Source organism: Balaenoptera musculus, chromosome 9 (assembly GCF_009873245.2).
Source record: "Balaenoptera musculus isolate JJ_BM4_2016_0621 chromosome 9, mBalMus1.pri.v3, whole genome shotgun sequence".
NCBI classification, from domain to species: domain Eukaryota; kingdom Metazoa; phylum Chordata; class Mammalia; order Artiodactyla; family Balaenopteridae; genus Balaenoptera; species Balaenoptera musculus.
The window spans coordinates 103,083,383-103,094,763 of NC_045793.1; the positions used below are offsets into that span (position 1 = coordinate 103,083,383).

General features: G+C 38.3%; 1 pseudogene; it reads right to left on the reverse strand.

The window, feature by feature from the left end:
• Window positions 1-928: 928 nt before the first annotated feature.
• Window positions 929-2,270, reverse strand: LOC118900986 (annotated as a pseudogene).
• Window positions 2,271-11,381: the final 9,111 nt, after the last annotated feature.

The window sequence follows — 11,381 nt, forward strand, 5'->3', positions numbered from 1 at the left end:
CCGTCCATCTTACAAACCTTAGATCTATTCAGATAAGACAGCAGTAATTCTCAAAGTTTTGTTATGTTGCTTATGTTGCTGCGGGTTTTAGCTGTAAGGGAGTTTGACCATCGCAGTGTGATTTTCCTGAAACAGACACTCAGCTGTGGGAAACCATACGTGAAGAAATGACTAGTCCTACTTGTTTATTTTTTATTATGATGCCTGTGCTTTAGATGTCAATCCAAAAATTTATTTTCAATACCCATGTCAAGGAGTTTATTTTCTTGTTTCATCCTAGGTGTTTTATGCTTTCAGGTCTTACATTTTAGTCTTTGATCCATTTCAAGTTCATTTATGTGAGTGGTATAAGATAGGGTCTAATTCCATTCTTTTGCATGTGAATATCCAATTTTACCAGCACCATTTTATTAAAGAGGCTGCCTTTTCTCCACTGAGCATTCTTGGATCCCTTGCCAAATACTAGCTGGCCTTATATGCATGGGCTTATTTCTGCACTCTTGATTCTGTTCCATTGATCTATGTGTCTAGTTTTATGTCAGTACTGTATTGTCTTGATTACCATAGCTGTATAATATAGCTTGGAATCAGAAAGTGTGGTACTGCCAGCTTTGTTCTTCTTTCTCAGGATTGTTTGACTATTTGGGCTTGTCAAATAGTTCTGAGCTCCTTGAATCTTAAGATGCGAAGGGAAGTAAAAAGACAGTTTTCAAATTCCTCACTCCATCTGTCCTTCAGCTTAAAGTCTATTTCAGTGTTTACAAATTCCAGGTTTCTTCCCCTCAAAGGCATTCTGGTCTAGCCAGAGGCAGCCAGAGGCAATGGAAACCACATGCAGTTTGATTTCATCCTGATAGGTTGAGATCCCAGCTCTGACCTCACTGGCTACCTAAATGCTCACATGGCTCAATTGTTTTACTAGAAATGAACAACGAACAACAACGCAAGTATAAGTAAGCATTTAAGTATTATTTTATTTTATTTTATTTGTTTAACATGAAGGCAGCTACTTTATTTTGAACAAGAAAGTGGCATAATCAAGCAAGGGTCCCCCTAACATGCCAGCTCGTCCCCCACGGCACCTCCACCCAGCTTCCTCCGTGTTTTGGGAGAAAAGCATCTTCTCTCTGCCCAGTCCTGTCATCCACTGTCACTCCTCTGCACAAAGCAGGCATGGCCTCACCTAGTATCCGCTTAAAGTCCAAGAATCGGGTCCAGATGGGGGCAGCCAAGTGGCTGCGTTTAGGGAGCTGAAACTCACCAAGTCACAGCTGAAGCCACGAGCTGACACAGGGCCACTGACCACTGATCCTGAATGGGAGAAAATGAATGGATTTGCCCAGATTTCCACAGGTGCTTCCATGTACAAACCGGTTCTATAGCTACTTCCATTGAAACGTATTCTGATCAAATAATCTTGCAGAGGAAAGCTCACCTAACCTCAAGTCTACAACACAAAAGCAAGGAGAATACGACAGATTTTCTGCTGCCATCACGTCCGGAACCTTCACAAGGAGGGCCAGGGTGTGCGATGACCCAGGGCGCCGCTAGGCCGTCTGCGCTAGAAACTCCAGGTGCTGCCCAGGGGCCTCGAAGTGGTCAGCCAGCCGGTTGAACGCGGTCCACACAGGGTCTCCCACAAACAGCCGCATGGCCTTCAGGCAGTTCTTCTCATCAAGCATGAAGCGGTGGTATATCCCGACGAGGAGAGAGATCATGTCTCCTTTCTCCCTGAAGATGCGGATCCACCTGTCCTCTTTATCCCTCACGTCGAGGTACCCACTGGCGTCCAGGATGTAGCGGATCTCGTCATCCAGGTGTAAATGCTCCTCGTAAAACATCTTCATCTTTTCTTCATAATTTGGTAGTTTGTCTTTGCATATGGTTATTATGTCCATCCAGGAGTAGTTTCTCGCTTTTCGGATCTTTTCTAATTCTGGATCATTCTCATATTTGTCAGCATCCAGCTTCTAGTGAAGGACCCCGAGCCTGCGCAGCTGCTCCAGGTCGACGGGGTGCGCGGGCTGCGCGTGGTAGAGCCACCGCGGGTTGTCGGCTGACTCAACCAAGTACCAAGACTGCACCATGGCCGGGCCGGGGATGCCGCGCCTGACTCTGGACCTGCTCGGGCCGTCTGACCCCGGGACCCGCGCAGGCCCCCCAAACCCAACGTACTATTTCAATATTATGTGAACAATAGCTAATAATAGTAAGCCTAAGTATTTATTGATTTTATGTGTGAAGTACTGTGTCAAGCATGCGTTGCACCTTACGAGATCAGTAGACTATTTCCTCAATTTTGTACTTTAATCATTTAAGTAACTTTTCTAAGGTAAGAGGATAATTTTGGGGGCACAGTATGGACTTGAGTTCCGGGTCCGTCGGCACATGGAGGACCTCTGTGCCCTGCCTCTCACAGGGCATTTGACGCAGGTGTTTGAGACATGGCATCTTCATCTCCTTCCTGCCCTTCAAGATGCTTTGACTTAACTCTGAAATACCTCAGATCAGAAGAACATTATATTATGCTACTTTTTTCACAGTATTATCTGAACAGAAAAATGAGATATTATGTCCAAGTCTGTAAAGGTGTCTGATTTTTTTTTTTTAATTTTCTCTTAAGGAAAGTATTGTTTTTGTTGTCTATTGCCCATATACATGGATCCAATAACACTATCCTTTCAGAAGATACTTATATTTTCTGATAAAATAATGTTCTTCCCTATGATTCAAAAAACACTGAATAATATTGATGGTTATCTCTCATATTACCTATTAACCCTAAGTAAGATAAACTTATACGTTGACAAAAGCCTAGACTTCACAGTAAGCATACAGAACTGAGAAATATCCTCTTTGAATTGAAAACATGGTTCTCTCTTTAACTCTGTGTGTGCGTGAATGTGTGTGTGTGTAAATTTAATGAACTGAAAACACGCTCCCATCCTAGACATGCTCCCCTAGCCTTTTGTAGGTCCTGTGCTGGTGTCTTTTATTATTCATTTAACATAACATGGGTTATCTTCCCTGTGAGCACAGGCTTTAAAGCACTGCACTGAACCTTGACATGTTGGCACTGACACATGACTTGTGCCTCAAAATGTCCAGTAACAGAGAAATGTGCCCAAATATCTCAAGGACATCACATCAAGAAGGTTAAGTGATTCTTTTTTGTTAGTTTTGGAAGAGAAGAATGTAATGAACAAAGACGTTCCAAACATTAAAGAGTAAAGGAATTTCTAGGAGAAGGTGCTAGAGGAACTAAGCCATGCAACATGACACTATGCTTTAGAACATAAAGCCCAGCACCCAGTCAGGCAGGTGGGGGAAATTTGGTTGGGGCCCTCCAGAAAATTCAGAGGTTGTCCCTGCCCCACGAATAAACAGCTTCACTTTTTTACATTCCTGGAGAGTAGCCATGGGTTTCTAGCACAGTTTGGCAGCTAAGAACAGTACAAAAAGGATTCATTTTCACAAGTCCACTTGGATTGTTTTCAGCATCAGTGATTTCTGCAATCCTGTGGAATCCTAATGCTGATTCCAAAGCAGTTATGCCGGTATCTAGGATGAATTTCCTCCAAGGGAGGGAGTTACTGAGAGATATGAGATACACGTCACTTTTCCTTAATTTCTCATATACATGCATATACTAGTCCTTTAGTGAATGCATTTGCAGTGTTAATAATAAAGGGAATACAAAAATGAGGTTAATAGGATGGAATTTTTAAGGTGTGTTGTTTTGTAAAAAGGAAGTGCATTCAAACAGGGGATGCTATTTTATACTCCCTTTGGTTCATAATGGTCACTCACTGACTTATCTCCTCCCAGGTTTCTTCTGATATCAAACTGAAGCCACAAGGACACCACTTCACTGGTCAATGAGAATTCTCTCTTATTAGTTGTGTGTGCTTAGATGTGTATAATTACCTACTCCTTATCATAATAATATCGATTTGGGAAATTTTATGGGAAACTTTACTAAGAAAATGAAGAGCGACTTTGATACTCAAACTTCCTGGTCTAAGAGTATATCCTAAGTAATCAGATAAATGCACAAATATGTGTTTGGAATGTCTAACTCAAGAATGGTAAATGGATAAAATGAAATGCTAAATAGGCATAAAATACAATTGTATGCAACAATACTTACAGGAAATGAATCAACAATGTACTGAAAGGTAAGAAAGGTAGTCTATAAATTATTATGTATTGAGTCTTTATAATTGTTAAAATTATATATGTATATACGTATATAGTGATAGAGATTGAAAAAAATACTCACCAAAATGTTAAGACTTGGTAATAGAATTATGGATGATTTTTAAAAGTTCTCCATTACACATTTAATGTACTGTTGGAATTATAATAAGAATACATTAGTTTTGTAATCAAAAAATTAGAACTATTTTCATTTCTCAAAGCCAAAAAATAAAGAAAATAAGTATAAAAAGATAACCACTGAGTAAAAATTATTATCTTTAGAGTCAAAGACATCAAAATCTCTTCTCAGGTTGAACTAATACCCACAGAAATTGATGGTATTTCCACGGTGTTTCTGGTACTATATAAAGTACTTATACAAGGATGAATTGAAATTGTGTATTGTAATGGGTTTTCTAACATCCAAAACTTGGGAAACAGAGCATTGTTCCCTTCTTTACCCGCCATGTGGGATCCTGATCTGTACTTTTAAGACTGAAAACCTCTCACTATGGTGATGACCAGTCTCCTCACCTCCTCCCAAGTCCAGATGACAATTCTGGGTCTTCTGGCCTTTCCTGATTACCCCTGTTCCTATTATCTTTGGAGACAAACTTTCATAATCACCCTAAGCGGTCCCCGCTTGAACTTGATGTCACATTTGACCATGACTTCCAACGTATCTAAGAACTCAGAGGGTCTTGAGTGCAAGCATGTGAAACAAGAACTCAGAAGAAGGTTTCCAAAAGGACTGGAGCTTTCCAGAGAATCAGGAGCAAAAGTAAAAGTAAAATTCCAAAGTGAGGATCAGTTATGCACATATTTAATCATAATTGTGGGCCATTTGCCAGGGTCTGGAGAACAGACGCTCTCTAAGGGAAATGTGAAGGGAAATTTTTCTGATGATATTTGGATCCATTGGCTAATTATTAAATTTAAAAAAAAAAAAAAAAAAAAAACTCTAACTTTCTAGTTTGCCTCAGATCCCTACCTGCAGCTTCCAGGGAGAATCAGCTGGTCCTCATCAAGTGATAAGTGTGAGAATAAGGAAAGGGTCATGTGATGATCTTAATTAACTGCCTTGATTGGGAGAGTCCCCCAGATAAGCTCAGAAACCCCTGGAAATGTTGAAGCAGGGCTGCAGAGCAGGGCAGGCACTTGTCAGTCAAATATTCAGCAGCCATCAGAGAGAAGCTGGTTCCCTTGGCCATGCATATAGGACTAAAATATGCCTCCCGTTTATTCTATTCTAGCTCAAATGGAGGATTGCAAAGTGAAAAGCCCTCCCAACATTAGATATTTAGAGGAAATGTCAGTGTCACAGAGGATTGTCAAACTCATTACTTCATTTTAAATGATCAAAATTACTAATGTCTAGAACTTTGATAATTCATTCTATACAGAGTTAAAAATAAAGAAAATATACAATATCTAAATTACAGAAGGAAGCTTTATTTTAAATCCCAATGCTTAATAAAATAATATTTTGGCTTTCCCTACCATTTTAATATGTTTATCTCAGTAGCCTATTAAAACGTCTTTGGAAGCTCTTTACCTGTGGTGCATATTTATACTTCAATACTATCTTCACATTTCACATGTGCAAATTAGAACAGGTACAAGAATTGTAGATTAGAATGTCAAATGGGCTAGTGATAATATCCTATATGGTGCTTTGTCTCTGTTAATATCTTAATTACTTATGCAAAATAAAGCTCTGAAATACACAAAGTAGCATAAGTGCTTCTTTAGCTTTAGTGTGTGTGAGAACCAACAAGGAAGCATGTTTTCTAGGCTGCACTCTGAGATGCTCAATTGACAAATCTACATGAAGTTCCTGCAATCTGCAATTGTAGCAGCACCTTTAGGTAATTCTAAGATGGGAATTCAGAAACCAAAGTTTGAGAAATGTTGCTGTATAGATTGAAATATGATTCCTTTCTTGAATGTATCCACAAAGAAACTTTTATTAAAATGACATGTAACATTCTTTCTTCATCGTTTGTCTCTTCTTTTTGTTTAGGTACATATTATGAGCAAGGCATTGTGTGGGACCCTGGAAGAAATACAAGGAGAAAGTCTTAACTATCTAAATTACTCTGTGTAATTTATAAGTTAGTGCACACTATAAGGTTTTATGGGTACAATGAGTTATAGAATCAATACCATGGAGATTTAGAGATTGGTTAATTCCACTTGATTAGGAAACAATGGCTCCCTGGAAGAAAGAACACCAGATGAGACCTTCATTCACGGAGGTTGCATTAAATTTTGTGGAAGAGATAAAGTAGATGAAGAAGAATGCAGAGACTGAAATTTCAGGGGGGTGTGGGAATTGGATGTGGTCAATTGTGTCAAAGTTATATTTAGAGAGTGGGTTTAACTGTGATTTGTGACAAGTGTCTAAAAGAACTTTAAATGCAATATTCAGGAATATAAAATTTATAGCTTAGAAAGTGCGGAAATATCAGATATTTCTTAGCAGGAAGGTGAAAGATTGCATGTTGTGAGAAGATTTCTCATGTGAGAAGAAGATTTCTCACGGGTGTGTAGGAGGGATTAGAAAATGGAAAGACTAGAGATCACAAGTGGAAAGGGGCTGGTGGCGGCAGTAAGTGTGGGGATATAAAAGGGAAAATAAACATCGGTATTCAATTCTAAAGCAGAGTTGAGGCATGCTGTGACTGATTGAATGTGAAAAACATGCAAATTTGGGAATTAAGATATACTCTAAAGTTTCTATCTTAAGTTTTAGAAAAGATGTGTATGCCATTAATCTAGATAAGGGAGCATTAGGGGGATTTGGAGGCATGATGACAAACACAATGGGGCATGCTGCCTTTTGACCTCATGCCTTTTGCACTATTGCATCTCTATCATGAGTAACTGAGCATCATTTCATTATTCAAGACCCAAGCTGAAGGATCCTCCCCTCTCTGGAACCTTTGTTATCCTTGCATATCTTGATTGAGAATCTAGATATCAGTGTACTCACAGAGCAGAAACAAACTTTATAATAAACTCTATGGAAGAGGATACCATGTAATGAATGCTGAGGATTTGTATACCTCAAAATCATCACATGAAATATTTTTCTCATCTTTGCAAAAACTAAAGAAGTGAGAACTATTAGGCATGGTTATTGTGTATATCTCTTATAAGTAGTTTCTCTATCCTAATTAGAAAAACACAAATTACATATGTATACAGTTGTAAAAACTTACTGTTAGTTTCCCATTTTCTGAAAAGTAAGAAGATGGCTGTGAAGATTTTTTTTTTTTCATTTTTAAGTTTCTTATATTGCTGTGATTTTGATGTCAGTATCCAGTAAAGCACCTTCTGGTGCATGTGATATGAAAGTGTGATTGCTATTGAACATTAAACAAGGGATGCTGGTAATTTTATGACAATTATGTTTTAGCTTTCCATACAAAAACAATGGTAATCAGATCTCATGCTTGAGAACTTTAGCTGATTGTCACAGGGAGAAGCATCCTGCCACCAATGGTGTAATTATAGAGCAAAATTAATGGAACATTTCACCTTCCTTTGAAGGGTAGGGTGAATCATTGTAACCGACATAATGCAGCTATGGGCTGATAGGCTGATGTAGCTTATCAAATCTTGTACTCAGATGTACTGGCATTATATTCCACTTAAATGTCATGTATTATAATTAAGTTACATTTCCATGTTTAAGAAAATGAGCTTGATACTCCCATCTGCTACAGAGTAGATGGGTCTTCTGAGAATAGAAAAGAAATACTTTTGTGTGCCATTCACATTTCCTTGGAGTGAGACTTGCTCTCATGTACATAGGATTCTAAGCAAAATGTCTGCTTGTATTGCTTTTTCTCACCTCTCATGCCGATAGAAATCTTAAACCCATCTCACTGGAGAAGAGAGACCTTTTCTGTTGTCCAATAAATGCTTCAAATTCTGCTGAGACCCTGAACATGTGTGAAAGCTGTGTAGGAATCAACACCATACAACCCAGAGGTTACCACAGAATCTATTTTCGTAATAGAACAAAAATAAATCATGCAAGAAACCGTTTGCCAAGGCTTGGCCTGCATTTTAAATGTCCCCATGAGCTCCGTGTACACCCTTGTGACAGCAGGGCATGAAACTTGGCACCACACCTGAACAAAACAACAGGGATTCTTGTGTCAAATTTTAAAGGTCAGTTTGGCCAGAAAAGATTTCAACTAGTGAGTAAAAGGAAGGTTGTACCATACATACACACACGTCTCAGACTTTAAGCAAAAAATTTTAAACAATAGGTCTATATAGTGCAAAAACATGTCTAATCTTATCACACTTGTCTTTAAAATGTTAGAGGTAAAATGAAGGGCAAACACATAGTGAAAACCTTATTTGGAATGATTCAATATCTAAACTAAAATACTGAGTCTCCTCTGCTGTCTCTTGCTTTTCTTCTATAGGTTAGTTTTTCATGAACCCAGGTGATTCCAAGGTACACAGCAGAGAGGACCCATAACTTGGGATTAGCAGTCATTATAAATGGCAGCTCTTGCCCTATGCTCCTTAGAAGGAAAGGAAGACCATATTCAGTCAGTACACTTATATTCTTAGGCTAAACAGTGAGAGTAATTATTAGGAAAAAGAAAGAAACTGGATACACCTGAGTGCTAACTTTAGCAAAGGAATTAAAAAACTCTCATAAGAAAAATAATCCTAATAGCTAAGATTTAAGAATTTGCGAGGTATTGTACAATTGACATTATTGTATTGACATTACATTACCTCATGAAATGACCCTATGAATCCTATGAGATAGTTATTATTTTTACCCATTCTATAGATATAGGAGCTGAGGTTCACAGAGGGATTAGTAATGTGATGAAGTTCATTCAGCTTGTATGCGGACAGGACTCAACCACGAGCCTGTCTAACTGACTAGTATAATGCAAAGTTAGTAACAGCTCTCTCAAAAAATATCTTTTTTATAAGCCTTTGCCAATTTCCACGGTGTAAACACTCTTACCATGACCAATGAAAATAAGGAAGAATTGCACAAAATCAGCTCTCCCAAACTTTGAGTCAGTCTTTACACCACTGAACTCTGACTCCAAAATCCCTAATTTCCACCATTAGGTTATAGCATGAGTCATGAAAAAAAACAAGAAGAAAGACAGAAACAGCGAAAGAAAAAAAGAGTAAACTCTTAGGTGGGCTTCTGGCCATGTTTCTCCTCTCACTAACCATTTGGGTTACAATCCTTAAGAATTAATATATATTGTAGAAAAAGATGTCCATTTATTAAAGGTAAACACATATAGGAGATAAAAAAGTGGGTCAGTGAAAAAGAAAGGGATAAAACTTGAGAAAGCCTTCCTAGAAAATTATCAATGATCGGGTTAGAAATGTTTGAGCGTTGGGGATGTAAAGGTGATATTTAACTGATGCCACTATTTATTGTAGGCCCTTCATATTGATTAGATAATACTTAAGGGATATATTATGATAACGATAACTTTATAGACAAACAAAATGAGGCTTAAGGTTATAGAGTTAGGAAAGTAGCAGAGGCTGTCTCAGATTTGCCTTAATCCTCTGCACTTTGCATTGTAAACCTGAAAAAAACCAAAGAATCTTTCCAGTTTGTGTTATGTTGTGTCCACACTCTACATTCGCCCACATCTACTCCTTTCCGGTTGCTGTTTACCTTTTTTTATCTCTTGATGCAATTTTGTCCAAGATTTAAGTAAGGTTATCTCCATTCCTTTTCAGAGAAACCGTGTGTTATAGCATTCTTCTGTTTTCCAATTAATTAAATGAGTGAAAAGTACATGGAAAATGTACAACTATATTCATTAAGTGGATGATTTTTCTCCACTCTGGTCTTCATTCCATCAGTCTTCAAAGTAATAGTATTTAATCTTTCCAATTACAAATTCCTTTCTATTTGTACAGCATCATAGGCTATTGTAACATCTGTAACAACATGCTCGCATTTACCTGATGAGATCTTGGTCTCCTGTGCTGTTAGCCTGACCTCATTACTGTTTCTTTCTCTCCATCCCCATCCCCCATCTTAGAGTCTGTAAATAATATACAGAATGTGCTAAACAAATGTCACCTGGTCAATAGGAGACTAATGTTTAAACATTGAAGAGAGGATGGAAAAACTATTAAAATGCAGTGTATTTTAATGGAATCATAGAACATGCTTTGTCAAGGCAAATGGAGAAAGCCTGTTTTAAACTTTTCATTGAATATTGAGGAAGCAGAGGGAAGGTTTTCTTGCTACAAATTAATTTTAAGAATATATTGCAAAGGATTAAAGATTTCAAGAGGGAACTTTTAAAAGAGAACACGAATACATATAATTATGAAAACACATTTTTCTGAGATTATATGTATTTGGAGACAAAATGAGATCACAATCTATATCTGAAATGTATTGAGACTTTATTATTTGCCAGACACAGGATGGGTCCTTTAAAGGAAGTGCTGCTATTTTAGAGTACGTCTGCTGGCAACACATTCTCTTAGTTTTCCTTCATTTGAGAATATCTTGATTTCCTTTTCACTCCTGAAACACATGAAGTATTATTTTATCTTCACAACATGGTGGATACGGTTATTCTCTCTTCCTTTAAAATGCAGACACTGAAGCTTAGAGAGATTGACTAAACCCCCAGCGCTTAACCAGATCATAACTGGCAAAGCAGGTATATACATCCGCATGTGACCTCCAATCCCTGATTTTGAGCACTTGTTAAAGATGCTACATTCCGTTTGTTTTAACTACATTTGTCTGAATTGCAGCATCAGTTAAATTCTTTCTAAATGATTCTGGGTGGCCCCAGGAATATGCCTACCTGGAGGCTTTGGTCTTGACCCTGCTCCCTAACTCCAGATTCTCTGATAACATCTCTTGCTAAAGTGAGTGCTAATGTCAGAAGTGTTGTGTGTCATCCGTGCCCACAGATGGGTCCTCACCAACACAGACTCTGTTAGAACCCTACACGGGTAGCCGATACTCATGGTCTAGAGAGAGCCGATGCCCCGTACTCTTCTAAGGGTGATGAGAAGTTTGCCTCCAAGCTTTGCCCAGCAGTCTTCCTGGGAAGAAGCTAATCTCCCTACTGCAGCCTTGGGGTACAGAGTCAGTTTATTACGGTGTTCTTGTAGTCAAGGACTCAGAAGCCCCT